General features: G+C 46.1%; 1 pseudogene; it reads left to right on the top strand.

Annotated features, from left to right (window-relative positions):
* Positions 1-793: 793 nt before the first annotated feature.
* LOC115459064 overlaps positions 794-27,294 on the top strand; it is a 53,396-nt pseudogene continuing 26,895 nt past the window's right edge.

Genomic DNA, 27,294 nt, shown 5'->3' with positions numbered 1-27,294 from the left:
AGGTTTTCATGTATAAAAAGATGTTGGCTTTATTAGTGCTTGCGACAAGGAGGTTTAATTAAACGTCTGAGATCTGCAGCTACAGAGTTCTGAGAGCAGAATGAGTTTGGGATAGTCATAACCTGTAGAGGATCAGCTCCTTTGCAGTCAGTGTTGGGAGGGTGCAGTAGATGGCAGCAGTCAGAGGCAGCTGTCCCCGACCTCCCTCCCTCTTCCCTCTCTTTTGCTTCTCTTCTTTCTGATCTTTCTTCCCCAGCCCTCCCATCCCTCCTCTTTCTCTCTCTCTCTCCCTCCCTCCCTCCCTGTCTGAATCATAAAGAAGCTGAGCCCTTGCATTGACCCAGCAGAACTGTGCAGGAAGGGAAGGAGGGAGGGAGCTGGAGCTGGAAGTTGCACTGTGGAGAAGGGCAGGAGAATGGCTGCAGGGCTTTGTGCTCAGCAGTAGGAGACTGGCAGGAGGTGGGCAGCAGGGATGCAGTGCCAGCAATGTCATGCAACCTCTGATACACACATGGTGCATGGAGCAAGCAGACGAAAAAAGTTCTTCTTCCTGGTTCCCCTCCCTTCACAGGGCTGCTGCTCCTGAGCCAGCAAGAGGGAGCCAGGCAGGAGAATGGCTGCAGGGCTTTGTGCTCAGCAGGAGACTGGCAGGAGGTGGGCAGCAGGGGATGCAGTGCCAGGCAATGTCATGCAACCTCTGATACACACATGGGACATGGAAAGTTCTTCTTCCTGGTTCCCCTTCCTTCACAGGGCTGCTGCTCCTGAGCCAGCAAAGAGGGAGCCAGGGCAGGAGAATGGCTGCAGGGCTTTGTGCTCAGCAGGTAGGAGACTGGCAGGGGTGGGCAGCAGGGATGCAGTGCCAGGCAATGTCATGCAACCTCTGATACACACATGGTGCATGGAGCAAGCAGACGAAAAAGAAAGTTCTTCTTCCTGGATCCCCTCCCTTCACCTGCTGCTGCTCCTGAGCCAGCAAAGAGGGAGCCAGGGGAGAATGGCTGCAGGGCTTTGTGCTCAGCAGGTAGGAGACTGGCAGGAGGTGGGCAGCAGGGTGCAGTGCCAGGCAATGTCATGCAACCTCTGATACACACATGGTGCATGGAGCAAGCAGACAAAAGAAAGTTCTTCTTCCTGGTTCCCCTCCCTTCACAGGGCTGCTGCTCCTGAGCCAGCAAAGAGGGAGCCAGGGCAGGAGAATGGCTGCAGGGCTTTGTGCTCAGCAGGTAGGAGACTGGCAGGAGGTGGCAGCAGGGGATGCAGCACCAGGCATGTCATGCAACCTCTGATACACATAAAAGAAAGTTCTTCTTCCTGGTTCCCCTCCCTTCACAGGGCTGCTGCTCCTGAGCCAGCAAAGAGGGAGCCAGGGCAGGAGAATGGCTGCAGGGCTTTGTGCTGAGCAGGTAGGAGACTGGCAGGAGGTGGGCAGCAGGGGATGCAGTGCCACAATGTCATGCAACCTCTGATACACACATGGTGCATGGAGCAAGCACGAAAAAGAAAGTTCTTCTTCCTGGTTCCCCCCCTTCACAGGGCTGCTGCTCCTGAGCCAGCAAAGAGGGAGCCAGGGCAGGAGAATGGCTGCAGGGCTTTTCTCAGCAGGTAGGAGACTGGCAGGAGGTGGGCAGCAGGGATGCAGCACCAGGCAATGTCATGCAACCTCTGATACACATAAAGAAAGTTCTTCTTCCTGGTTCCCCTCCCTTCACAGGGCTGCTGCTCCTGAGCCAGCAAAGAGGGAGCCAGGGCAGGAGAATGGCTGCAGGGCTTTGTGCTCAGCAGGTAGGACTGGCAGGAGGTGGGCAGCAGGGGATGCAGTGCCAGGCAATGTCATGCAACCTCTGATACACACATGGTGCATGGAGCAAGCAGACGAAAAAGAAAGTTCTTCTTCCTGGTTCCCCTCCCTTCACAGGGCTGCTGCTCCTGAGCCCAAAGAGGGACCGGGCAGGAGAATGGCTGCAGGGCTTTGTGCTCAGCAGGTAGGAGACTGGCAGGAGGTGGGCAGCAGGGGATGCAGCACCAGGCAATGTCTGCAACCTCTGATACACATAAAAGAAAGTTCTTCTTCCTGGTTCCCCTCCCTTCACAGGGCTGCTGCTCCTGAGCCAGCAAAGAGGGAGCCAGGGCAGGAGAATGGCTGCAGGGCTTTGTGCTGAGCAGGTAGGAGACTGGCAGGAGGTGGGCAGCAGGGGATGCAGTGCCAGGCAATGTCATGCAACCTCTGATACACACATGGTGCATGGAGCAAGCAGACGAAAAAGAAAGTTCTTCTTCCTGGTTCCCCTCCCTTCACAGGGCTGCTGCTCCTGAGCCAGCAAAGAGGGAGCCAGGGCAGGAGAATGGCTGCAGGGCTTTGTGCTCAGCAGTAGGAGACTGGCAGGAGGTGGGCAGCAGGGATGCAGCACCAGGCAATGTCATGCAACCTCTGATACACATAAAGAAAGTTCTTCTTCCTGGTTCCCCTCCCTTCACAGGGCTGCTGCTCCTGAGCCAGCAAAGAGGGAGCCAGGGCAGGAAATGGCTGCAGGGCTTTGTGCTGAGCAGTAGGAGACTGGCAGGAGGTGGGCAGCAGGGGATGCAGTGCCAGGCAATGTCATGCAACCTCTGATACACACATGGTGCATGGAGCAAGCAGACGAAAAAGAAGTTCTTCTTCCTGGTTCCCCTCCCTTCACAGGGCTGCTGCTCCTGAGCCAGCAAAGAGGGAGCCAGGGCAGGAGAATGGCTGCAGGGCTTTGTGCTCAGCAGGTAGGAGACTGGCAGGAGGTGGGCAGCATGCAGCACCAGGCAATGTCATGCAACCTCTGATACACATAAAAGAAAGTTCTTCTTCCTGGTTCCCCTCCCTTCACAGGGCTGCTGCTCCTGAGCCAGCAAAGGGAGCCAGGGCAGGAGAATGGCTGCAGGGCTTTGTGCTGAGCAGGTAGGAGACTGGCAGGAGGTGGGCAGCAGGGGATGCAGTGCCAGGCAATGCCAGGCAGCCTCTGATACACAAGCGAAGAAGAATTAGTCTGGCATTGCTCAATCCATTCCTTGGGCTGTAGAGAAGAAGGTTCTGCTGTTTATTCCCTGTAGCTCCTCAGGCTCTTCTTCCTGATTCTTCTCTGATTTTATGAATCTCTGTTTCTATTTCCTGTGATCTCTTTAGATTTAACTTCCTTCCTCCTTCCTGCTTCCCCTCTCCCTGCACCTTCTGCATCCTACTACTACTTAACATTTCTAGAGCGCTACTAGGGTTACGCAGCGCTATACAGTTTAACAAAGAAGGACAGTCCCTGCTCGAAGGAGCTGACAATCTAAAGGACGAAATGTCAAGTTGGGGCAGTCAAGATTTCCTGAAGAGAGGAGGTAGGTGGTTAGGTGCCGAAGGCGACATTGAAGAGGTGGGCTTTGAGCAAGGATTTGAAGATGGGCAGGGAGGGGGCTTGGCGTATGGGCTCAGGAAGTTTATTCCAAGCATAGGGAGAGGCGAGGCAGAAAGGGCGGAGCCTGGAGTTGGCGGTGGTGGAGAAGGGTACTGAGGAGGGATTTGTCTTGAGAGCGGAGGTTACGGGTAGGAACGTAAGGGGAGATGAGGGTAGAGAGGTAAGGAGGGGCTGCATATCGAGTGTATTTGTAGGTTAGTAGGAGAAGCTTGAACTGTATGCGGTACCTTCTGCATCCGCCAGCTCTCTTGCTTCTACATAAGAGCATAAGAATAGCCATACTGGGTCAGGCCAATGGTCCCTCTAGCCCAGTATCCTGTTTCCAGCAGTGGCCAATCCAGGCACAAGTACCTGGCAGAAACCCAATTAGTAATAATATCCTATGCTACCAATCTTGGGGCAAGCAGTGGCTTCCCCCATGTCCATCTGAATAAAAGACTATGGACTTTTCCTCCGGGAACTTTTCCAAATCTTTCTTAAACCCAGATATGTTAATCGCTGTTACCACATTCTCCAGAAATGAGTTCCAGAGCTTAACTATTCTTTGAGTGAAAAAATATTTCCTCCTATTCGTTTTAAAAGTATTCCATGCAATTTCATTGAGTATCCCCTGGTCTTTGTACTTTTGAATGAGTGAAAAATCGATTCACCTCTACCCGCTCCACACCACTCAGGATTTTGTAGACTTCAATCTTGTCCCCCCTCATCCGTCTCTTTTCCAGGCTAAAGATCCATAACTTCTTTAGCCTTTCTTCGTATGAGAGCATTTCCATCCCCTCTATCATTTTGGTTGCTCTTGTTTGAACCTTTTTAAATTCTGCTATATCTTTTTTAAGATACGGTGACCCAAATTGAACACGATGCTCAAGGTGAGGTTGCGCCATGGAGCAATACAGAGTCATTATAATATTTTTGGTCCTATTTTGCATCCCTCTCCTAATAATTCCTAGCATCCTGTTTGCTTTATTGACCTCTGCTGCACACTGGGCAGAAGATTTCAGCGTATTGTCTACAATGACATCTAGACCATTTTCTTGAGTACTGACTCCTAAAGTGGACCCTAACATCAGGTAACCATGATTCGGATTATTCTTCCCAATGTGCACCACTTTGCATCTGCCTACATTATATTTCATCTGCCATTTGGGTGCCCAGTCTTCTAGTTTCCTAAGGTCTTCTTTGAAATTTTTCACAATCCGCATTTGTTTTGACAACTTTGAATAGTTTCGTGTCATCTGCAAATTTAATCACCTCACTCATTCCTATTTCCAGATAATTTATAAATGTTAAATGTCATCGGTCCCAGTACAGATCCCTGCGGCACTTCACTATTCACCCTCCTCCATTTAGAAAAATGGCCATTTAACCCTACCCTCTGGTTTTTTATTTTTTGTTACATTTGTACCCCGCACTTTCCCACTCATGGCATCTATGGAGGGTTAAGTGACTTGCTCAGAGTCACAAGGAGCTGCCTGTGCTGGGAATTGAACTCAGTTCCTCAGTTACCCAGGACCAAAGTCCAGCACCCTAACCACTAGGCCACTCCACTCCACTCCTGTCCAGTAACTAATTCTTAATCCACAAAAGGACATTGCCTCCTATCCCATGACTCCTTAATTTTCTCAGTAGTCTCTCGTGAGGTTCTTTGTCAAAAGCTTTCTGAAAATCTAGATACACTACTTCAACTGATTCATCTTTATCCACATGTTTATTCATGACTTTAAAAAAATGAAGCAAATAGGTGAGGCAAGACCTCCCTTGGCTGAATCCATGCTGACTTTGTGCCATTAAACCATGTTTGTGTATGTGTTCTGTAATTTTATTCTTTAATAGTTTCCACTATTTTGCCCGGCACTGAAATCAGGCTTACTAGTCTCTCATTTCTTGGATCACCCTTGGAATCCTTTACAAAAATCAGCATCACATTGGCCACCCTCCAGTCTTCAGGTACTATGGACGATTTTAACATCGGGTTACAGATCACTAGCAGCAGATCAGCAATTTCTTATTTGAGTTTTCAGTACCCTGTCATGTATACCATCCGGTCCAGGTGATTTATCATTCGTTAACTTGTCAGTTTGGCTCACTACATCTTCCAAGTTCACCGAGATTTCTTTCAGTTCCTCCGCATTGTCACCTCTGAAAAACATTTCCGGTACAGATAGATCTCTCACATCTTCTTCCATAAAGACTGAAGCAAAAAATGGCCTTGTCCTCCCTGAGTGCTCCTTTTGCTGCTTCCTGATCTAACGGTCTCACAGATTCCCTCGCAAGCTTCCTGTTTGTGATATACCTGGAAAAAGTGTTACTATGAGTTTTCGTCTGTGCGGCAAAGTTTCTTCACATTTACCCTTTTTAATCAATGCTTTGCATCTGGCTTGAGAGTACTTATGTTGCTTCTTATTCATTGGATCCTTTTTCCATTTTTTGAAGTATGTTCTTTTGGCTTTAATAGCCTCTTTCACCTCACTTTTTAACCACGCTGGCTGTCGTTTGCTCTTTTTTCCACCTTTGTTAATACCTGGAATACATCTAGTCTGGGCTTCCACAATGGTATTTTTAAACAACATCCATGCCTGATTTAAAGTCCTAATCTTTACGGCCGATCCTTTCAGCTTCTTTTTAACCATTTTCCTCATTATGTCAGTCGCCTTTTCGAAAATTAAAAGCTGCTACAGTACATTTCCTTGCTGACTTCAACTCCAGATATCAGTTCAAATTTGATCATGTTATGATCACTGATTCCCAGCAGATCCAACACAGTTACCTCTCATACTATGCCCGCATTCCACTAAGGATGAGATCTGTAGCAGCTCCCCCTCTCATTGGTTCCTGGACCAGTTACTCCAAAAAGCAGTCATTTATTACATCCAGAAATTTTACCACCCTAGCACTCCCTTATGTAACATTTATCCAGTCAATATTAGGATAATTGAAATCGCCCATTATTATAATGTTGTCCAATTTGCCAGCATGGCAGGAGTCAAAGGCCATAGCAAAAAGATGGGCCTTAAGACAGGCCTTAAAGGTGGGCAGGGAGGATTCCAAACGAAGGGCCAGGGGAACCATGTTCCAAAGGAGGGGACCCATCATGCTAAATATTCGAGAACATATGGAGGAAAGATGGACAGAACGTGACGGGGGTGTGTGTGGGGGGGAGGGAGGGAACATGCAGTAGATGGTTCTGCAAGGAGTTGAGCACCCTGGGATGGCAGTAGGAGATTGAATGTTCAGATAGGTAGTGGGGTTGGCCAGATTGAAGAATCTTACGAACTAGGAGAAGTAGCTTGTATGAGGTTCTAGAGGAGATGGGTAGACAGTGTTCATCATGGAGAAGTGGTTTAACATGGTCAAAATTTTTTTGCCCCAGTCAAGAAGCGAATGGTTGCATTCTGGACCAGTTGCAAGCGTGAATATCTTTCTGTCAAATACCTTGTAACACTACATAAGTATTGCCATACTGGGACAGACTAGAGAGCTGCACGGCTTCCGTCCCCGCGGGAATCCCGCGGAACCCGCGGATTCCCGCGGGGACGGAGGCAGTTCCTGCGGGGTTCCCACGGGGATGGAAGCAGTTCTGCAGGGTTCCCGCGGGGACGGAGGCAGTTCCTGCGGGTTCCCGCGGGGATGGAACCAGTTCTGTGGGCTTCCCGTGGAAGTGTAAGCTGCACCTGCACCAGCCTCTCATCTACCGAATACCAATTTATTTGAGTGCTGTCTCCTCCTCCTCTTCTTCCTTGCTTTAACAGCATAAATGTGAAAGTCTTCCATTAAGGAGGTGGTAGAGTCACAAATGATGACGGAATTCAAAAAGGCGTGGGATAAACACAGAGGATCTCTAATTAGAAAATGGAAGTTATATAAAAGCTAACTTTAAATGGCTGCATGTGTGTGGATGTGTCAAGTGACGCTTAGATGGCGACTCTGGCTGTGATGAACTAGGGCTGATACCTGGCAGACTTGTATGTTCTGTGTCTCATACATGGCAATCTGGTGTAGGATGGGCTGGAAAGGGCTTAGACAGCAACTTCAGTGGCTGGAACATGAGGACAGTGCTGGACAGACTTTTACGGTCTGTGTCCCACAAATGAGAACATGAATAGGCTGGAGTGGGCTTTGATGGCAACTCCAGCAGTTGGACAAAAAAGAAAAAAGCAACACTGGGCCTTCAAGATTGGGACAACAGGAGTACTTTATTTAACCAAAAACCCGACACGGCCGTGTTTCGGCGCCAAAAAGGCGCCTGCCTCAGGGGTCAAATTTGTAAATATAGCAATTGTTCGGAATAGATTTATCTCTTTGGACTAAGCAGGAGAAGGTTCCCTCGTCGGAGCCCGCTTTCTTCGCGCCATAGCGAAATCAATGCAAGTTACTCAGGCTTTTTTAAAGGCACTGACAACCTCTATTCCGAACAATTGCTATATTTACAAATTTGACCCTGAGGCAGGCGCCTTTTTGGCGCCGAAACACGGCCGTGTCGGGTTTTTGGTTAAATAAAGTACTCCTGTTGTCCCAATCTTGAAGGCCCAGTGTTGCTTTTTTCTTTTTTGTTTCTCTGATTGTATACTGTATTACCCTCTCTGTCTGTACTAAACTCCAGCAGTTGGAACATAAGGATGGGGCCAGATAGACTCCTGTGGTCTTTGTTCCAGAAACACGAAAGAAAGACCATAATCAAGTATATAATATCACACTCGTTGATTTAATGATGAATTGATCATGAGTGTGACTATGGGCAGAGTGGATGGACCGTTCAGGTCTATTTGCTGTCACTTACTATGTTACTATTAATCCTCTTTGCTCCCAGGCTGGTGCACAGACCTCACCTCTGACACAGGCACGAGAATCAGATGTCACCTGACCTACTGGCGCGTGCATGTGGCGGCCTCTCAGCACACACTGCCAGTGAATCAGAGACAAATCTTACATGTGCGCACCAGAGTGTTCCAAGTTCCAACTTCCATTCCTTCCTTGCCTACAGTGCTGTGGCTCAAATCCAGAAAGGGAGCTGACTGGAACTTTCTTTTATGTACTATTAAATTCTTACGGGGATGGGTGGGGATGGGTTAAATTCTTGCGGGGACGGGTGGGGACGGGTTGGGATGGTTTAAATTTTTGCGGGGATGGGTGGGGATGGGTAAGATTCCAGCGGGGATGGGTGGGGACGGGTAAGATTCCAGCAGGGACGGGCGGGGATGGGTAGGATTTCTGTCCCCGTGCAACTCTCTAGGACAGACCAAAGGTCCATCAAGCCCAGCATCCTGTTTCCAATCCAGGTCACAAATACCTGGCAAGATCCCAAAAAAGTACTAAACATTTTATACTGCTTATCCCAGAAATAGTGGATTTTCCCTAAGTCCATTTTAATAATGGTCTATGAACTTTTCCTTTAGGAAGCTGTCCAAACCTTTTTTAAACCCTGCTAAGCTAACCACCTTTACCACATTCTCCTGCAACGAATTCCAGAGTTTAATTACACATTGAGTGAAGAAAGTTTCTCTGATTCTTTTCAAATTTACTACTTTGTAGCTTCATCACATGCCCCCTAGTCCTAGTATTTTGGAAAGAGTTATCAAACGATTCACGCCTACCCATTCCACTCCACTCATTATTTTGTAAACCTCTATCATATCTCCCCTCAGCCGCCTTTTCTCCAAGCTAAAGAGCCCTAGCCTTTCCTCATAGGGAAGTCGTCTCATCCCCATTATCATTGTCGCCCTTCTCTGCACCTTTTCTAATTGCACTATATCTTTTTGAGATGCGGCGACCAGATTTGAACACAATATTTGAAGTGCAATAGTCAAGTCCACAAAGTACAAGCGAGTGGATAAGAACATGAAGCGCTGAGGTGATGAACTGATGAACAGAGTAAAGCATCTTCAACTTGAAGAAGCAAGTACATGTGATCTTGGAGATACAGGGCCGAAAGGTTAAGACGTTATCTGACACCTAAACGTTGATACCAAGGAGAGGGAATGACCTGCTATAGTGACAGAGCCAGTGGGTGAAGAGGAATTTGGACGGGCGAACATAGTGCTGGTGCACTTCCCATAGTTGATCTGATTTAGTGTTGAGGGCTTGAATAGAAGAGTTATTGGTAGGATCTATCTGTGCAAGAATTTGTATGTCATCCACATAAGTGAAGATGTTCAGTCCAAGCGACTCAACAAAGAATAACAGCCATAGAAGAAATATTGAATGATAGTGGAGCCAAAACCGAGCCCTGCGGAACTCCACAAGGGGAGGCATAGAAGTGGATTCTTGATTTGATCTGTTCTGTAGGAACGACTGCATCCGAGTTAGAGCAGGGCCTTGAATACCTATTTCAGATAGGCATCCATGGTGTTGAAAACCATAGTAAGGTCCAATGAGATCAGGACCATTGATTCATTCCTATCATAATATTCAGGTATGCATATGATAAGACCCAAAGATCTGTTTCTGTACTTTGAAATGTCCTAAACCCAGTCTTTTGGGGATGGAAGACTGGATGCTCGTCTAGGTGCTGTTCGAGTTGAAGGCGAACAATTTGTTCAGCCAATTTGGATACAAAAGGAAGCTTGTCAATAGGATGATAATTGGTAACTATTGTAGAGCCCAAGGCTTTAGCTTTCTGTTTTGGCGTAATAAAGGCTTGTTTCCAGACCTGAGGCACGTTATCCAGGGTTGAGGTTGTAACTAGTAACATAGTAGATGACGGCAGATAAAGACCTGTATGGTCCATCCAGTTTGCCCAACAAGGTAAACTCATTACATAAGGTATGATGTGATACTTTTGTATGTATACCTGATCTTGTCATTTTCAGGGCATAGACCATAGAAGTCTGCCCCGGCACGATCCTTGTTCTAAAACATCTGAAGTTGTCATTGAAACCCCTGAAAAGCTTGACTCCAACCCATCCAAATGTATTCAGCCACAATCAGGGCACAGACCGTAGACGTCTGCCCAGCACTGGCGTTGTTTCCCAGTTACCGTTGTTGCCACCTAATCTCAGCTAAGCTTCTTTGAATCCATTCCTTCTAAATAGGACTCCTTTGTGTTTATCCCACACATTTTTGAATTGTACTACTGGTTTCATCTCCACTACCTCCCGTGGGAGGGCATTCCAGGTATCTACCACCCTCTTAGTGAAAAAATACTTCCTTACATTATACTACTACTACTTAGCATTTCTATAGCGCTGAGTCAGCTCCCCTTCACCCTCAATTCAAGTCCTCTAGTTCTACCATCTTCCAGTTTCTGGAAAAGGTTTGTTTGCAGATTAATACCTTTCAAATATTTGAACATGCGTATCATATCAGCCCTGTTTCTCTAGGGTATACATGTTCAGGTCATCAAGTCTGTCCTCATACGTCTTGCTACTCAAACCCCATACCATTTTCTTCACTTTTCTTTAAACCTCTTTGTCTTTTTATATCCTTAGCAAGATAAGACCTCCAAAACTGAACACAATACTCCAAGTGGGGCCTCACCGACTTGTACAGGGGCATCAGCACCTCCTTTCTTCTTCTGGTTATACTTCTCTGTGCAGCCTAGCATCCTTCTGGCCATGGTCACCACCAGAAGATGAAGAAAAGGAAATAAAGTGACTCCAAACCGCTTTATAAATATGGATGACATTGGGTCGTGAGGCGCAATGGTAGAACGAACAGTTGTAAAAATCTCTGTCAGTTGTGAGGGAGATGGAGCTATGAATTCTGAGAGAATAGTGGTGGATGAGGTAGTGTCAGGTAGAGGAACAGAATACTAGTTTTAACAGGGTAGAGGCGCATATTCGCTTAGGCGTAAGTACGTAAGGCTAACCCCATAGAGCTGGTATGAGTGTGTTCACCTAAAGTTAGACTAGACCTTGGAGTACATAGAGGAAACAATCTAGGGCCACACATAGGGAAACAAATCTCTCAGGGGTCCTTTTACAAAGGCGCACTGAAAAATGGCCTGCGGTAGTGTAGGCGCTGGGCCGATCCATTTTTCAGCATGCCTGTAAAAAAGGCCCTTTTAAAATTTTTGCTGAAAATGGATGTGCGGCAAAATGAAAATTTCTGCGCATCCATTTTGGGCCTGAGACCTTACTGCCAGTCATTGACCTAGCGGTAAAGACTCACGTGGTAACTGGACAGTAATGACCTATGCTCGTTAGATGCCATTTGGCGCGTGTTCGCTACATGCGGCTGAAAATAAAAAATATTTTCCAGATGAACGCCAAAAAATGAAATTACTGCAAGAGCCACACGGTAGCCGGGCGGTAACTCCGTTTTGGCGCACGTAGACGCTTACGCGGCTTAGTAAAAGGACCCCCTCAGTTTCCAGGGTCTTGGAGTCAATTTTTCCATGAAATATTGTTAAGAGAATAACGTAAGTTGAACTCTAAAGCATTCTGAGCTCCTCCACATGTCACTGAGCTTGTTTCTGGTTTGTGTTTCAGGTACCAGTGACGTTTGAGGATATCACTGTCTATTTCTCCAAGGAGCAGTGGGGGTATTTGGATGAAGGCCAGAAGGAGCTTTACAGGGAGGTGATGAAGGAGAATTATGAAACCTTGATCTCACTAGGTAAGAATTGCATTCTCTGCATTTTTAGCAGACAGAGGGGCTGATTTCATAAAAGTAATTTGAGACATTTTCCCGTATCTCCTTCAGTCCAGAAACTTCCAAGTATGATCATGACCTGTCTCAACCCTGCTTTTCTATTTGAGGATGGCAGTGTCAGACCCAGGATTGAGGAACATTTACAGTAGAACATCCTGTGGGCCTTGCCAGTTTTCTTCCTTTCAAATCAGAGACAAAGCCTTGTCCAGTTCTTGAACAGGGTTAAAAGGAAGGGGAAGGGGAGCACAAGACTCTTGCTGGAGTAAAGGTCTTTACACCACTTTCAACCTCACGAGAAAGTGGCGATGGTGTGAACAAACAAGGTTATATCATTCTTGTTTAGACAAATGTTGTTTAAGTGTTACCATGTTATATGTTCCAGTAGTACTAGCGGCTGTTGAGGGAGCTCTTCTACCAGGTTGCTATAATAGATCTGACGTGATCATCCCGGGGGGGGGGGGGGGGGGAGAACTCCCTAAGGTTGGGGGGGGGGGGTTGAAGGGATGGGGGGGGGAGGGGGACCCACTTAGCGGTACCATGTCATCTGGAAGGAAAGAAGTTATGGATAGGGAGAAGGTGGCGGAGCAGGTGGGGGGAAGAGGGGGGTGGTGGTTGGGAAGCGAGGATAGGGGAGGGCAGACTTATATGGTCTATACCAGAGCCGGTGATGGGAGCGGGACTGGTGGTTGGGAGGCGGGAAATACTGCTGGGCAGACTTATATGGTCTGTGCCCTGAAAAGGACAGGTACAAATTCAATTCAAGGTAAGGTATACACATATAGTTTGTCTTGGGCAGACTGGATGGACCATGCAGGTCTTTTCTGCCGTCATCTACTATGTTACTATTTAATCAGAACTGGCAGCAATAGATCGCTTTGAAACCATCTTTAACTCAAAAGTATGGCACCGTGCTGATCAGCCTCTTAAATCAACTTGTGAAACTGGCACTAGGGATATACTTTGATTTAAAACTAATGGCAAAATATGACAAATGAAGGAAGTTTCAATTTATGTTCCTTTATAGGAACAGCATGACCATGGAGGGATAGAACGAGGCTGAATCTTCATTCATACCATTCAGTTCCAGCAGCAGCACGGTCTGTGGGGCTAGATAAGGTAAGTCACTTGGGAGGGGAGAAGGAAGAAGTATAAGTCAATTTACAAACATATTGAAAGTTTTGACAAACAGGTAAATTAGGGTTACCATATGGCTCCAGAAAAAGGAGGACGGATTGAGCCAGCCGAGTTTTACTTCCATTGCTTTCCAAGCAATGGAAGTAAAACCCGGCTGGCTCAATCCGTCCTCCTTTTTCTGGAGCCATATGGGTAACCCTAAGGTAATAAGCATACCCCTGCCTCACTTTCTTTCTTATGTATTAGGATTGGTTTGTTGACTTTTTGAAGAATTCACCCAAGGCGGTGTGCCTAATTTCGTGTGTGATGATAGCAGCAGCAGCAGCTCAGGAGAATACTAATTGCATGAGCAATCGAATACTATTTTATTTCGGGATTCAGAGAGAAATCTGATGGAAATGTGCTAACTTTCAGAAAGCTACTTGACTGAAGTCAAAAAGTGGTAAACCAAAGAGAAAGCATTCAAAGAGAACATGGATCTAAGGGAGATACGTGCAGCGCTGTGTTGTCTCAGTGTTAAAGAAAACTGAGCTTTCAAAAACTCCCAGGCTTGGTGGCTCTAGAGCCAAGAGAAATTGCACAGTCCAGAGAGAAAGAAAAAAGAACAAAGTCGGAGCTCTGAGAGAGAGACAAAGTTACTGTGTCTGTTTTTTTTTTAGGATCAGTGCTTCTAGAGCCAATGCACAATGCATAGTCCAGTCAGAGACAAAAAGGAACCCAAACAGTAGAGAATGGGCGATAGGCAGAGGCAGGCTGACAGTCATCTATCCACCTCAAGTATATTCTGATTTTCTCAGCAACCCTCCAGACCGGTCATGATGCTTGGTTAAGCATGCCTACCAGCAGAGGGAGACTAAGAACACCTGACTTGAACACTGAATATCTATCCTGTGCAAAACATCCAACCAGTCAGTATTTCTCAGTCTCCAGTAGAGAAGTGCAGTCTGTGCAGCCTGACCAGTCCTGGTAGGCTCCGTGGGGTGCTTTGTGTGCTTTGGGCTTTGTTTTTTAATCCTTTGGAAGCTTGATACTAAAAAAATAAATAAATAATAATAATAATAAAAAAAAGAGTAGCCCTGTATTGCTGGTACCTTATCATGTTTTGGGGGTGTGGGTCCAGTGGGGCCCCGTTTTCCCACCTGGGGTGCTACACCCAGTGGTCAGGTCCTTCCCCCTCCCCTGCCCTCTGGCTGCCGTGTAAGGGGTAAATTTTTTGAGCCACCACTTAGATCTTTGGATGTATGGAGAATCCTTCATCCTTTTGATACAGACTTCACGTTTTATCCCCACATGCATGATGTTTATGCTCGGCTGAATTATTTCCTGCTGGCACACAACCTTTTTTCCCAGTTTCGGGATGTTGCTATTCTTTCTCCGGAGGTCTCTGATCATGCTGCAGTGGCCCCTACTCATGGAGAATGGTGCCCCATTGGTATCATGATCCTGACTTTAAGGTTTTCTTGAGAAAAATGGTTACTACCTACACTGTAATGATCAGATGTTGGGGTGGTGGTCTTTTGGAATGCCTCCAAAGCAGTCCTACGGGGACATATATTGGCATATACTGCGCATAGAGGCGGGAGAGGGATAAAGCCCTGCTTGCTTTGACCCAGGTGCTTCTCTCGTTACGGAAAGGGCATATCCAGAACTTTTCTCAGGGAAAAATTGGGGAAACTTAGAAAGCAGATAGTTACCATTCTACACCAGAAGGCTGAGCAAACACTATATTTTAGCGCTAAAAAGCTTAATAGATGAGGGGGGGGGGCTGTTCAGGGAAATTGTTGGCTAATCTAGTTAGACCCCCAAAAAGAAGCAAGTGGTCACATCTATCAAAGACTCTAAGGGACATACATACTTTCAGGGAGCATCAGATAGTAGAGCAACGTGTCCCTGTTTTACAAGACCTTGTAAGGAAAGGAGTATTGGATCAGGATCGATGTGAAACAGAAGAAACAAGTCTCCGCAACAGTATATAGCATAGACAAAACAGCGAAGATGACTCAAAAAGTGGCCGACGCTCCAGATAAAAATAGCTGTTATTGAGGATGAACAAGACTCGACACAGCTGTGTTTTGGCCTATGAGACCTGCGTCAGGAGTCTATTTACAAAACCACATAAGTTTGTAAATAGACTCCTGATGCAGGCCTCATAGGCCGAAACAGCTGTGTCGTCTGTTCATCCTTCAATAAACAGTGATTTCACCTGGAACGTCATCCACTTTTTGAATCATCTTCGCTGTTTTTATTATTTATTATTTATTTATTTGTATCCCGCACTTTCCCACTAAAAGCAGGTTCAATGCGGCTTACGTAGTAATAGGTAACACAGAATTTTGTTATGTAAAGTAGGAAATTAAGTATAACATAGTAATAGGAGGGATGGGTAGGTAGAGACAGGTGGATAGAGAGGAGGGTAAGGTGGGAGATAGAGTCTGGGGTCAATGTCTTACACTATTGGATCAGGATGCCATGACCTCGGTTCTTTCAGGGCCTGTCACTGCCGTAGTTGGGGGAAGAGCACTCCGGCCTTGAACTCCCTAATTCATAAGGAGGAGCACCTGGAGACTATTAACAGTTGCAGCTTACCAAGGCACCTGGACCTGATGGGCTTGATCCATCATATTCTCCAGGACCTAGTGGCTGGCCCATTAGGATCTATGTGTAATGCCTTGGCTCTTGATAGTCAGGTTCAGGAGAATATGGCCAATGTTGTATTGCTGCCGAAGCTGGGGAAAGACCCAGAGCAGGTGGGCCCCATAGACCTATATCCTTCCTGAATCAGGATGTCAGATCTCGGCTGCCACATTGGCCCAGCGTCTCAATGCTTATTTGCCTTCCCTGGTGCATCCTCAACAAGTGGGTTTTGTGCCAGGAAGTTATGCGTCTATGAGTTTAATGAAAGTCTTGGCTGCACTCCGTGATCACAGGGGAATGGGGGGAGGGGGGGCAACAGCTGCTGTCATGGGTCTTGATATGAAGGCTTTCGATAGCATATTGTGGGATTATTTGGGGCTTTGAGTCAGTTGGTCTGAGTGGGGTGGATACAGGCCCTCTATTCTAATCTTAGAGGAAAAGTCCATAGTCTGCTGTTGAGACAGACATGGGAAGCAACTGCTTGCCTTGGGATTGGTAGTATGGAATGTTGCCATGATTTGGGTTTCTTCCAGGTACTTGTGACCTGGCTTGGCCACCTGTTTGGAAACAGGATACTGGGCTAGATGGACCATTACCCAGTATGGCTACTCTTACGTTCTTATGTAATCCGCTTGCTCAATTGACGGTGAATGGGAGCCTTTCCTCCAATTTTGCCTGACATCGGGGAACTCGCCAGGGATGCCCACTGTCCCCTTTTCTGTTCCTTTTAGCGATAGAATCCTTGGCAATCAAGATTCGTTCTGATGTCGCTATTCGAGGAGTAGTGATTGGGGGGCTGGAATGTAAAATCAGCTTATTCACGGATGATATTATATTTAGAGCAAGCAAATAAGTACCTTGATACCACCCTAGCTATAGTTCAAAAATATGGACAACTTTTGGGCTGCAAGTCAACTGCGCTAAATCGGAATTACTGGTGCTTGCAGGTGGCCCGAGTGCCCTTGGCAATGGGCTCTTGCCATCTCCCCTATCTTGGCACCTGTAAGGTACTTGGAATTTATTTAGAAATATAGAAACATGACGGCACATAAAGGCCAAATGGCCCATCCAGTCTGCCCATCCTCTGTAACCCCTAACTCTTCCTTTTCCTAAGTACTACTACTACTACTACTATTTAGCATTTCTATAGCACTACAAGGGCGTATGCAGCGCTGCACATGCTTATCAGATGCCTTTTTAAATTCTGACACAGTCCTTGACTCCACAACCTCCACTGGGAGGCCATTCCACACTTCCACCACCCTTTCTGTGAAATACTTTCTTAGATTACTCCTAAGCCTATTCCCTCTTAACTTCATCATGTGCCTCCTCATTCCAGAGCTCTCCTTCAGTTGAAAAAGGCTCACTTCTTGTACATTAATGCCTTTGAGATATTTAAAGGTCTCTATCATGTCTCCTCTCTCCCTCATGTCTTCCAGTATATACAAGTTGAAGTTCATAAGCCTGTCCCTCTATTTTTTGTGTTCAAGACCACTTACTAATTTTGTAGCCGCCCTCTGGACCGACTCCATCCTGTTTATATCTTTTCGTAGGTGCGGTCTCCAGAACTGCACACAGTACTCTAAATGAGGCCTCATCAGAGACTTATACAATGGCAATATCACCTCTCTTTTTTCCTGCTGGTCATCCCTCTCATTGTGCACCCAAGCATCCTTCTGGCTTTGACCGTCACTTTTTCGACCTGTTTGGAAGTTTGCTGTTCTCTATAATGCTAATGTCACACGTTACTTGGACACCATTAAAAACCCTTTACTGTCCAATGTTCCCATCAATCTGTTCCCATATGGCTTATTACGGGAACATTGGACACTACAGGGTTAATAATCTATGTCAGAAATGGCATGATCTCCCTCTTTCACTGATGGGAAGGATGGCGTTCGTAAAAATGGTGATGGTACCCAAACTTCTCTACCCTTTGCAGACCATGCCACTTTGACTGACTCATAGGGTTGAACATAAATTTCGATCTGTTATTTCTAGGTTATTTATGGAGGGTGTTCCAGAATTGGAATGGCTAAATTGACCCTGGACAAGTCCCAGGGTGGGCTTAACGAGCCTGACATCCGACTGTATAATGTGGCAACCTTGTTTAGGTGGGTGCATGAGGCTATTACTGGGTTGGAGAATGTCTTCCCTCCTGGTTGGGTTCTTGGGTGGAGTGCGCCCTTTGGGCTTATTAATTTTTTACAGGACAGCGGGCACCCAGTACTGCAGCAAAAGGTTAGGTTTTTAGATCTGTTGCACCGGGCGGGGCGATGGTGGAGGAAACAACAGGGTAGGAATCCGGAGGTTTCTTCTTTTCTTACTTTGGAGGGAAATGAGAACTTTCCAGTGGGGGTGGGGGCATTCTGTATTTAGGGATTGGGTGTCTGAGGGTTGCAAGTCAGTGACCAGTGTTCTGGAGTTGTGAGATGGTTCTTTTCCCTCCTTTTCACAACTACAGGCTCACTGTCATCTCCCTCATAAACATTTTTTCACCTATCTTCAAGTTAGGCATTACTGGAAGACATTATCATGACAGTATAACACGAGGTGGGAATCTGGACCTCTAGATCATCTGCTCTACCAGATGCCGGCTTCCTCTAATAGGCTGCCTTTTGGTACACAACTTTAAAGGCTAAATTGCCCTTGAATGGGATATATAAGCTGGGAGAGGGAATTCGGACAAACGTATACTGAACAACAATTTTTGGAGCTTTTTGTTATACTGCAAGACTTTACTAAATCTGTTCCCTTGCAGGAAATACAATATAAAATTCTACATAGAGCATATTTATCTAGGGAAAAGGGGGCGAGCATCTTCGACTCCTCCCTCTCCTTCTCTGCGCATATCGAGCAGATTGCCAAGACCTGTCGCTTCTTTCTCTATAACATCAGCAAAATTCGCCCTTTCCTCTCTGAGCACACCACCCGAACTCTCATCCACTCTCTCATTACCTCTCGCCTTGACTACTGCAACCTACTCCTCACTGGCCTCCCACGTAACCATCTATCCCCCCTTCAATCCGTTCAGATCTCTGCTGCACGTCTTATCTTCCGCCTAGACCGATATGCTCATATCACCCCTCTCCTCAAGTCACTTCACTGGCTTCCGATCAGGTACCGCATACAGTTCAAGCTTCTCCTACTAACCTACAAATGCACTCAATCTGCAGCCCCTCACTACCTCTCTACCCTCATCTCCCCTTACGCTCCTACCCGTAACCTCCGCTCACAGGACAAATCCCTCCTCTCAGTACCCTTCTCCACCACCGCTAACTCCAGACTCCACCCATTCTGCCTCGCCTCACCCTATGCTTGGAATAAACTCCCTGAGCCCGTACGCCAAGCCCCCTCCCTACCCATCTTCAAATCCTTGCTCAAAGCCCACCTCTTCAATGTCGCTTTCGGCACCTAACCATTGTACCTCTATCCAGGAAATCTAGACTGCCTCAATCTTGATTGACTGCATGTTTTGTCCTTTAGATTGTAAGCTCCTTTGAGCAGGGACTGTCCTTCGTTGTTAATTGTACAGCGCTGCGCAACCCTGGTAGCGCTTTAGAAATGTTAAATAGTAGTAGTAGTAGCTTGTGGGATGATGGGATATGTATTAAGTGTAAACATGCTTCAGGAGCCCTGGTTCACGTATTTTTGGAATGTGATTCCCTTCCTCTTTGGCATCAGGCCTTCCCAGTACTGGACGCCATTCTTCAGCGTAAACTTGAGCAGGACTATGGTTCTTTGCTTTTGGAGTCCCAGAATCCTTTGACAGTCCAGGGTCTTTCTATTTCCCACAGACACTTCATTTTAATGTGATTTTACTGAGTAAAAAAACTGATCCTGTCCTACTGGGTCTCTGAGGAATCACCGCTGTTGCAGCAATATTAGCCAATATGGAAGAACTAGCTCTTTTGAATTCAAACATACCAATATATGTCTCATATTGATAAACACTGTTAAGTAGCTTTCTGGCACAGATTCTTGGATGAATATACAGTACATTCTGTACCTAGTTGATTACAATTTGGGCACTCAGGGATGGAGGGTGAGGGGTTGGCGGACTGAGTGGGGGTATGAGCGGAAGGCGGACAAGTGTCTGTATGTTGTAATGTGTACAAGGCTGTTTGTGTGTAGAGGAATGTGGGTTGCTTGTTTTGTTTCGTTTTGCTTCAAATGCAATAAAAGTTCAATGGCAGGAGGCAGAAACGTGTTGTAAGACATATGTGCTGTACCCCTTTGGGAATGCTTGGAGGGGATATTCTTGTTTTGGTTCTTTTGGATTTGTTGGTTCTGATTACCCTGTGATATTATTGTGTATTGTTTTGCTGCTGATTTTTTTCTGCACTTGGCCATTTGTCATAAAATTAAAAAAAAGAACTATTATGATCCAATCATAATGTTTAAAAGGAGTAGGTATGGAAATGGAGGTAGAAGCATAGCAGTGAAGTTTATTGATGCTCCTGAGAGATCTAGGACCCAGTTGCTTGCATCCACTTCCATAGACAGTAAAAGAAGGCATATTACAGTGTGATTGGGGCAGGGGACACAGCAGATAAAATCATTGCTGGCACAATAGCAGATACTTCCTGTTTCCTGCCAGGAAGCTTCTAACAGGTGATTTAACCAACCAGGAGCCGTTTCTGGCTGGTTAAATGCTTTGAATACTGACCCAAATAATACTATATAAAATGATTAAAAAATAAATGAAAACAGAGATAAACATCTATGATTGCTAAACAAATTCAAAGCAATAACAAAGGATTCAGGAACAAAAGAAGAAAGGTCGGGGCATCTTTCACACTGTCCATTACCTTCTCTGTCTTTAGGTTCTTTTAACCCAGGCAGCATTACTTTCTGTCACGTTTGTGATTTTTTCGTTGGTTTGTGCTCCTCTCGCCCTCTGGTGGCCAGAACTGGTGGCTGCCACAGACTGTCTTGCTGTCCCTACCCGTTCCAGACTTCAGCTCCGTCCGGTCCAGATCTTCCGGGCTGCCAGACTTGCTTGTTTTGTTTGAGCCTGCACAGCACCCGTAGCTGCCTTGTGATTGCTGCAGCTTGAGCCTCAGCTGTTGATGGGCTTATTAGCTTTCTGGAAACTCTCTGCCTTGCCTTTGCATCGTCTAAGGTCCCTGGTATGTTGGGGTGCTCTGTGCACTTCTGACTAGACCAGTTCTAGTCTGTGTTTCTTGCTTGTTTCTAGTTAGTCTGTGTGTAGCTAGGTTTGGTTCTATTGTTTACCTCCTAGTATTGCCTCTGGTCTGTATTCCTGCCTGTATTTCTCATCTACTGGAGCTCCAGCCATAGCCCTGCTCTCTGTCTGTGTTTGTTAGCCACTGGAGCTTCCAGCCATAGCCCTGCTCTCTGTCTGTGTTTGTCAGTCACTGGAGCTTCCAGCCATAGCCCTGCTCTCTGTCTGTGTTTGTCAGTCACTGGAGCTTCCAGCCATTGCTCTGCTCTCTGTCTGTGTTTGTCAGTCACTGGAGCTTCCAAGCCATTGCTCTGCTCTCTGTCTGTCAGCCATTGGAGCTTCCAGCCATTACCCTGCTCTTGTCAAGCTTGAGTGTATTCCCTCTCTGTCTGAGTTTCTGAGCTACTGGAGCTCCAGCCCAAGTCCTGCTCTCTGTCTATGTTTCTCAGCTACTGGAGTTTCAGCCATAGCCCTACTCTCTGTGTTTCTCAGCTACTGGAGTTTCAGCCATAGTCTTACTCTCTGTGTTTCTCAGCTACGGGAGCTGCAGCCCTAGTCCGGCTCCCTGGCTGTGTGGGTCAGCTGCTTGCACCTCAGCCTTGTCTTGTCTGTGTGCCTGCGGGCACCTCTGTGTTGATTCCAACCCTGTCTGCCTAGTGTGGTATTTGTCTGAGGGTCCTAGTCTTGTATTCTGCCTAGCCTCCCTTGTGTATTCTCGACCCTGCGGGTACCCTGCTGGTATCCAGTTCCTGCCCTGTCCTGTAAGTTCTGCCGGCCGCCTGCACCCAGGGGCTCAACTCCTGGGGAACGGTGGTCAAGCGCAGGTGAAGTCTAGCAGTCCTGCTCTGCCTTGCCACTGGTGTGGGTGTGGTTTTGCCTGTCACTGCCGCTCCTTGGCAGTGGTCCAAGGGCTCACAAAACCAGTGTTGCTGTGAGAAGCCTGTCAGAATGCAGCAGAAGACGCGATAGCAAAGGTCAAGACTTCCAAAGTGATCTGCCACCTACTGAAGATGTAGGCCAAGCCAGGTTGGGTCCACGGTAATTTTCAAAAGATCTGTTTATGTCCCCAAGAGACATCTCACTTCCAAATAAGGAGAGAGCTGGCTCTTACTCTAGCTCTCCCTGGCTGTTAGGTCAAGGCTCCCTTCCTGAGTCAGGGTGAATTCCCAGAATCCTCCTCTCCACCCCTTCTGGGTCCTTTCCAGCCTGGGAAATTCCCACCCTACTCCCCCTGGACTCCTCCGGCCTTTAACAGGGTTGAAAAGATAGTATCAAGTTCATTAGCCTATGCAAAACATATGCCGATCAGTCTTTCAGTTTCTCTTCAGTTGCTCACATTTTTCAGTAGTAACTCAAGATGAGTTACATTCAGGTACTTCCCTGTCCCCGGAGGGCTCACAATCTAAGTTTGTACTTAGGCAATGGAAGGTTAAGTGACTTGCCCAAGATCACAAGGAGCAGCAGCGGGATTTCAACTGGCCACCTCTGGATGACAGGCTCGGTGTTCTAACCACTAGGCCACTCCTTCACTCCGCTATATTTTTCTGCCTCTGCTATAGAATTTCTTATTTTCCTTAAAAATGATAGTCTTTGCTGGAAAAACAAAATATCCTCTTTTCAACTATATAACTGCAAGATGAGATCTTGACAAGTACAAACTGAAATTAGTCTCCATAGGTAAAGTAGCAACAATATGATTTCCTGCAAAGACCTTCAGTCAGAGCTTAAGATCTCATCTTTTTTAACTCTCTCAATGCTGATGTTTGTGATATGCTCAGTGACCATTTTCTGTATTGAAACTGCTGATGTAGCTTTGAAGTTATTGTTCTGGGTCTCGGTTGGAGCTCCTTTTGTGCTCTTTCAGTTTCATATGCAGCAGCTCCAGGACCCCAATGATTTATCTGCTGGATCTTCTTTCCCTGTTCTCTCTGTCATTTGCTTTGACTGCCTAAACTTCCCTTCTGATTCGTTTGATCGCTTTTTGGTTGATTCTGTGTAATTCCTCCAAGGCTTAGATTTGGGACTCAGTCTCCTCCATTCTCTTTTGGAGTATGTTCAGTTTCTTTTCCAGTCCTTCTGTCCTACTCACTATTCTTGTTGCTGTCTCATCATTTTCCCTCAGAATTGTTACTGAATCTGCGTCCTGGATTGTTATACATTTTAGTGTCATGTGGAGAGAGAGGCAAATTCTTTTGCACAATGAACTGTCCAAAGGAGCAGTATAGAACCACAACCAGAACCATCTCCTTATATGGAAGTATGCCTTGCCTCTTAGTGGTAGTACCGTGAGACCGCCATTTTGAGACCCAACTGAAGGCCAAGTAGGAGCAGAGGGTGACTACCCCCACCTACTACTACTACTACTATTTAGCATTTCTATAGCGCTACAAGGCGTACGCAGCGCTGCACAAACATAGAAGAAAGACAGTCCCTGCTCAAACAGCTTACAATCTAATAGACAAAAAATAAATAAAGTAAGCAAATCAAATCAATTAATGTGAACGGGAAGGAAGAGAGGAGGGTAGGTGGAGGCGAGTGGTTACAAGTGGTTACGAGTCAAAAGCAATGTTAAAGAGGTGGGCTTTCAGTCTAGATTTAAAGGTGGCCAAGGATGGGGCAAGACGTAGGGGCTCAGGAAGTTTATTCCAGGCGTAGGGTGCAGCGAGACAGAAGGCGTGAAGTCTGGAGTTGGCAGTAGTGGAGAAGGGAGCAGATAAGAAGGATTTATCCATGGAGCGGAGTGCACGGGAAGGGGTGTAGGGAAGGACGAGTGTGGAGAGATACTGGGGAGCAGCAGAGTGAGTACATTTGTAGGTTAGTAGAAGAAGTTTGAACAGGATGCAAAAACGGATAGGGAGCCAGTGAAGGGTCTTGAAGAGAGGGGTAGTATGAGTAAAGCGACCCTGGCGGAAGATGAGACGGGCAGCAGAGTTTTGAACCGACTGGAGAGGGGAGAGGTGACTAAGTGGGAGGCCAGCAAGAAGCAGATTGCAGTAGTCTAAACGAGAGGTGACAAGGGTGTGGATGAGGGTTTTGGTAGAGTGCTCGGAAAGAAAGGAGCGGATTTTACGGATGTTGTAAAGAAAGAAACGACAGGCCTTGGCAATCTGCTGGATATGAGCAGAGAAGGAGAGAGAAGAGTCAAAGATGACCCCAAGGTTTCGAGCTGAGGAGACAGGGAGAATGAGAGAGCCATCAACAGAAATAGAAAACGGGGGGAGCGGGGAGGTGGGTTTGGGGGGGAAAATGAGAAGCTCGGTTTTGGTCATATTTAATTTCAGGTGGCGTTGAGACATCCAGACAGCAATGTCAGACAAGCACGCTGAAACTTTGGTTTGGATGCAAGGTGAGATATCAGGGGTACAAAGGTAGATTTGGGAGTCATCAGCATAGAGATGGTAGGAAAAGCCATGGGATGAGATTAATGAACCAAGGGAAGAAGCGTAGATAGAAAAGAGGAGGGGACCAAGAACAGAACCCTGAGGTACGCCGACAGGCAGAGGGATAGAAGTAGAAGAGGATCCACCAGAGTGAACATTAAAGGTGCGGAGGGAGAGGTAGGAAGAGAACCAGGAAAGGACAGAGCCCTGGAATCCAAGTGAGGACAGGGTATCGAGAAGTATGCTGTGATCGACAGTGTCAAAAGCAGCGGAAAGATCAAGAAGAATGAGGATGGAATATTGACCACCTAAGCACCACTGGCCACCCCAGGCTGGAAGGGGTAGTTTGGATGGAACACAATACTACTACTTGACATTTCAATACTCCTGATGAGGTCTCAATGCTTTGTAGGGAAATTAATTTTATTTATTTAGATTTTGCTTACACCTTTTTCAGTAGTAGCTCAAGGTGAGTTACATTCAGGTACTCTGGATATTTCTCTGTCCTAGGAGGACTCACAATCTAAGTTTGTACCTGAGGCAATGGAGGGTTAAATGACTTGCCGAAGATCACAAGGAGCAGCAGTGGGAGTTGAACCGGCCACCTCTGGATTGCAAGACCAGTGCTCTAACCACTAGGCCACTCCTACCATCTTATTCTTTGTGCTGGTTATTTATATATCTCTTTCAAAATTTGCTCTCCCACCTTTATAAGGTTAGATCACTTCAAGGTCATTTGTAACAACGACCCCCATATTTATTTATTTGTTGCATTTGTATCCCACCTCTTCTTTATGGTAAATGACTGTAGTAGAACCTCAATTCCCTCCAGTATATGCTGCACCCTGAGAATTACTGCTGTGTATTGTTCTGTGAATGTCAGAAAAATAAACTCCAATTTTCTTTGTAATTCCTAGGCACAGACCATGAAAGCATCAATCCTGAAGTATTAATGTGGATTAAACAAGAGGAAGAGCCACATGGCTGGGATCCAAAGGAATCAGGAGGGAAAGAAGTATCTCATTCATGCACAGGTTAGTACTAATAGCAGATATTACACTGTACAGCTGAGTAATAATCGGTATTCTACAGAGAAAGGGGAGGTATTACAACATACAGAGGGCCTGAACTAAGAATTACAAAAATGGTGTAAAGAAAATCCTAAGAACCACCAAACTGGAGCAGTTGAATTAGGAGCCGACTCTGTGGGTTCTGTGGGTGCTTGAGCACTCCCAATATTGAGAAAATTCCTTGTATGTGTCCAGTGAGGGGTTATTTCCATTGGACTAAGCACCCCCAACAATTTTGAAAAGTTGGCTCTTATGGTTGAAAGGTCCATCAAGCTCAGTATCTTGTTTCCAACAGGGGCCAATCCAGGTCACAAGTACCTGGCAGGATCCCAAAAGATAGGTAGATTCTGTGCTGTTTACAGGCAGGGATATGCAGTGGCTTTCCTCAGGTCTGTCTGATTAAGAATGACCCTTGGACATTTTCTCCAGGCATAGCTGCCAACATTTCAAAATGACTGGGGATGCCAGATACAATACAACGCAGTGAAGGAGCTTGCTCAATATTTGCAGTGCTCAGCACCCACTGGCACTCACAGAGCTGGCTCCTGTGTCTCCAACTCTGCTAACTGATTTTATCGGATTCTCTGGTGGCAAATTCCAAAGCTGAATTATGCTTCGAGTGAACAGTAATTTCCTCCAATTTCTTTTAAATGTGCTAAATACGCTGTCATGCTGAGACTTGTTTAGGGTGAGTGTATAGTCCAGATTAATAGAGGGGCAAAACAAGCAGAACCAGCCCACATCAAAAGCTACAGACCACAAGGACAGGAAAGTGAAAGATTGTACAAGAATAAATATCCAACCGTAAGTTGGATTCTTACCGGTCTCCCATTTAGCCATCTCTCTCCTCTTCAATCTGTTCAAAATTCTGCTACATGACTTATATACCGCCAGTGTCGCTATGCTCATATTAGCCCTTTCCTCAAATCACTTCATTGGCTCCCTATCTGTTTTCGCATACAGTTCAAACTCCTCTTATTGCCTTACAAGTGCCTTCACTCTGCAGCTCCTCAGTACCTCTCCACTCTCATCTCTCCCTACACTCCTCTCCGGGAACTCCGTTCACTGGGTAAATCTTTCTTATCTGCACCCTTCTTCTCCACCACTAACTCCAGACTCCGTTCCTTTTATCTTGCTGCACCATATGCCTGGAATAGATTCCCTGAGCTGGCACATCAAGCTCCATCTCTGGCCGTCTTCAAATCTATTTATTTATTTATTTATTACGTTTGTATCCCACATTTTCCCACCATATGGCAGGTTCAATGTGGCTTACATATTGCTAAAAAGGCGGTTACAAAATTTAGATTTGTAGAAGTCTAGTATATAATACAGAAGGTACAATAAACGCGTAGGTTGATATATCAGCATATTGTGAGAGGTTGATATTATTGTTTTCCATTTCTGAATTTTTCTAGGCTAAAAGCCCACCTTTTTGATGCTGCTTTTAACTTCTAACCCTTACTCACTTGTTCAGTACCCTTATTTTATAATCCCCACCTTAGTAATTCCCTTATCTCTTATTTGTCCTGTTTGTCTGGCCTAGTTAGATTGTAAGCTCTGTCGAGAAGGGACTGTCTCTTCATTTTCAAATGTACAGCGCTGCGTATGTCTTGTAGCGCTATAGAAATGATAAGTAGTAGTAGTAACTGGATAATATAGCTGATACCAAACTGAATTCTCAAACAACTTGTGTGAAGAGAAAGGGAAAAGCCTCAGAGGTCCGTGGTAATACAGCACCCTAGTGGACCAGTCTGTGGAACGCTCCTTTAGTGCTCAGTTAAAGCTCTCTCGAGGCCGTCCACACTAGACCTCAGTCTATCATTGGCAAAAACTCTTACATCAGTACATCAGTTATACACCACTTA

Source organism: Microcaecilia unicolor, unplaced genomic scaffold (assembly GCF_901765095.1).
Source record: "Microcaecilia unicolor unplaced genomic scaffold, aMicUni1.1, whole genome shotgun sequence".
NCBI classification, from domain to species: domain Eukaryota; kingdom Metazoa; phylum Chordata; class Amphibia; order Gymnophiona; family Siphonopidae; genus Microcaecilia; species Microcaecilia unicolor.
Note: the sequence above shows the minus strand (reverse complement) of the source record. Positions and strands in the feature narration are given on the sequence as shown.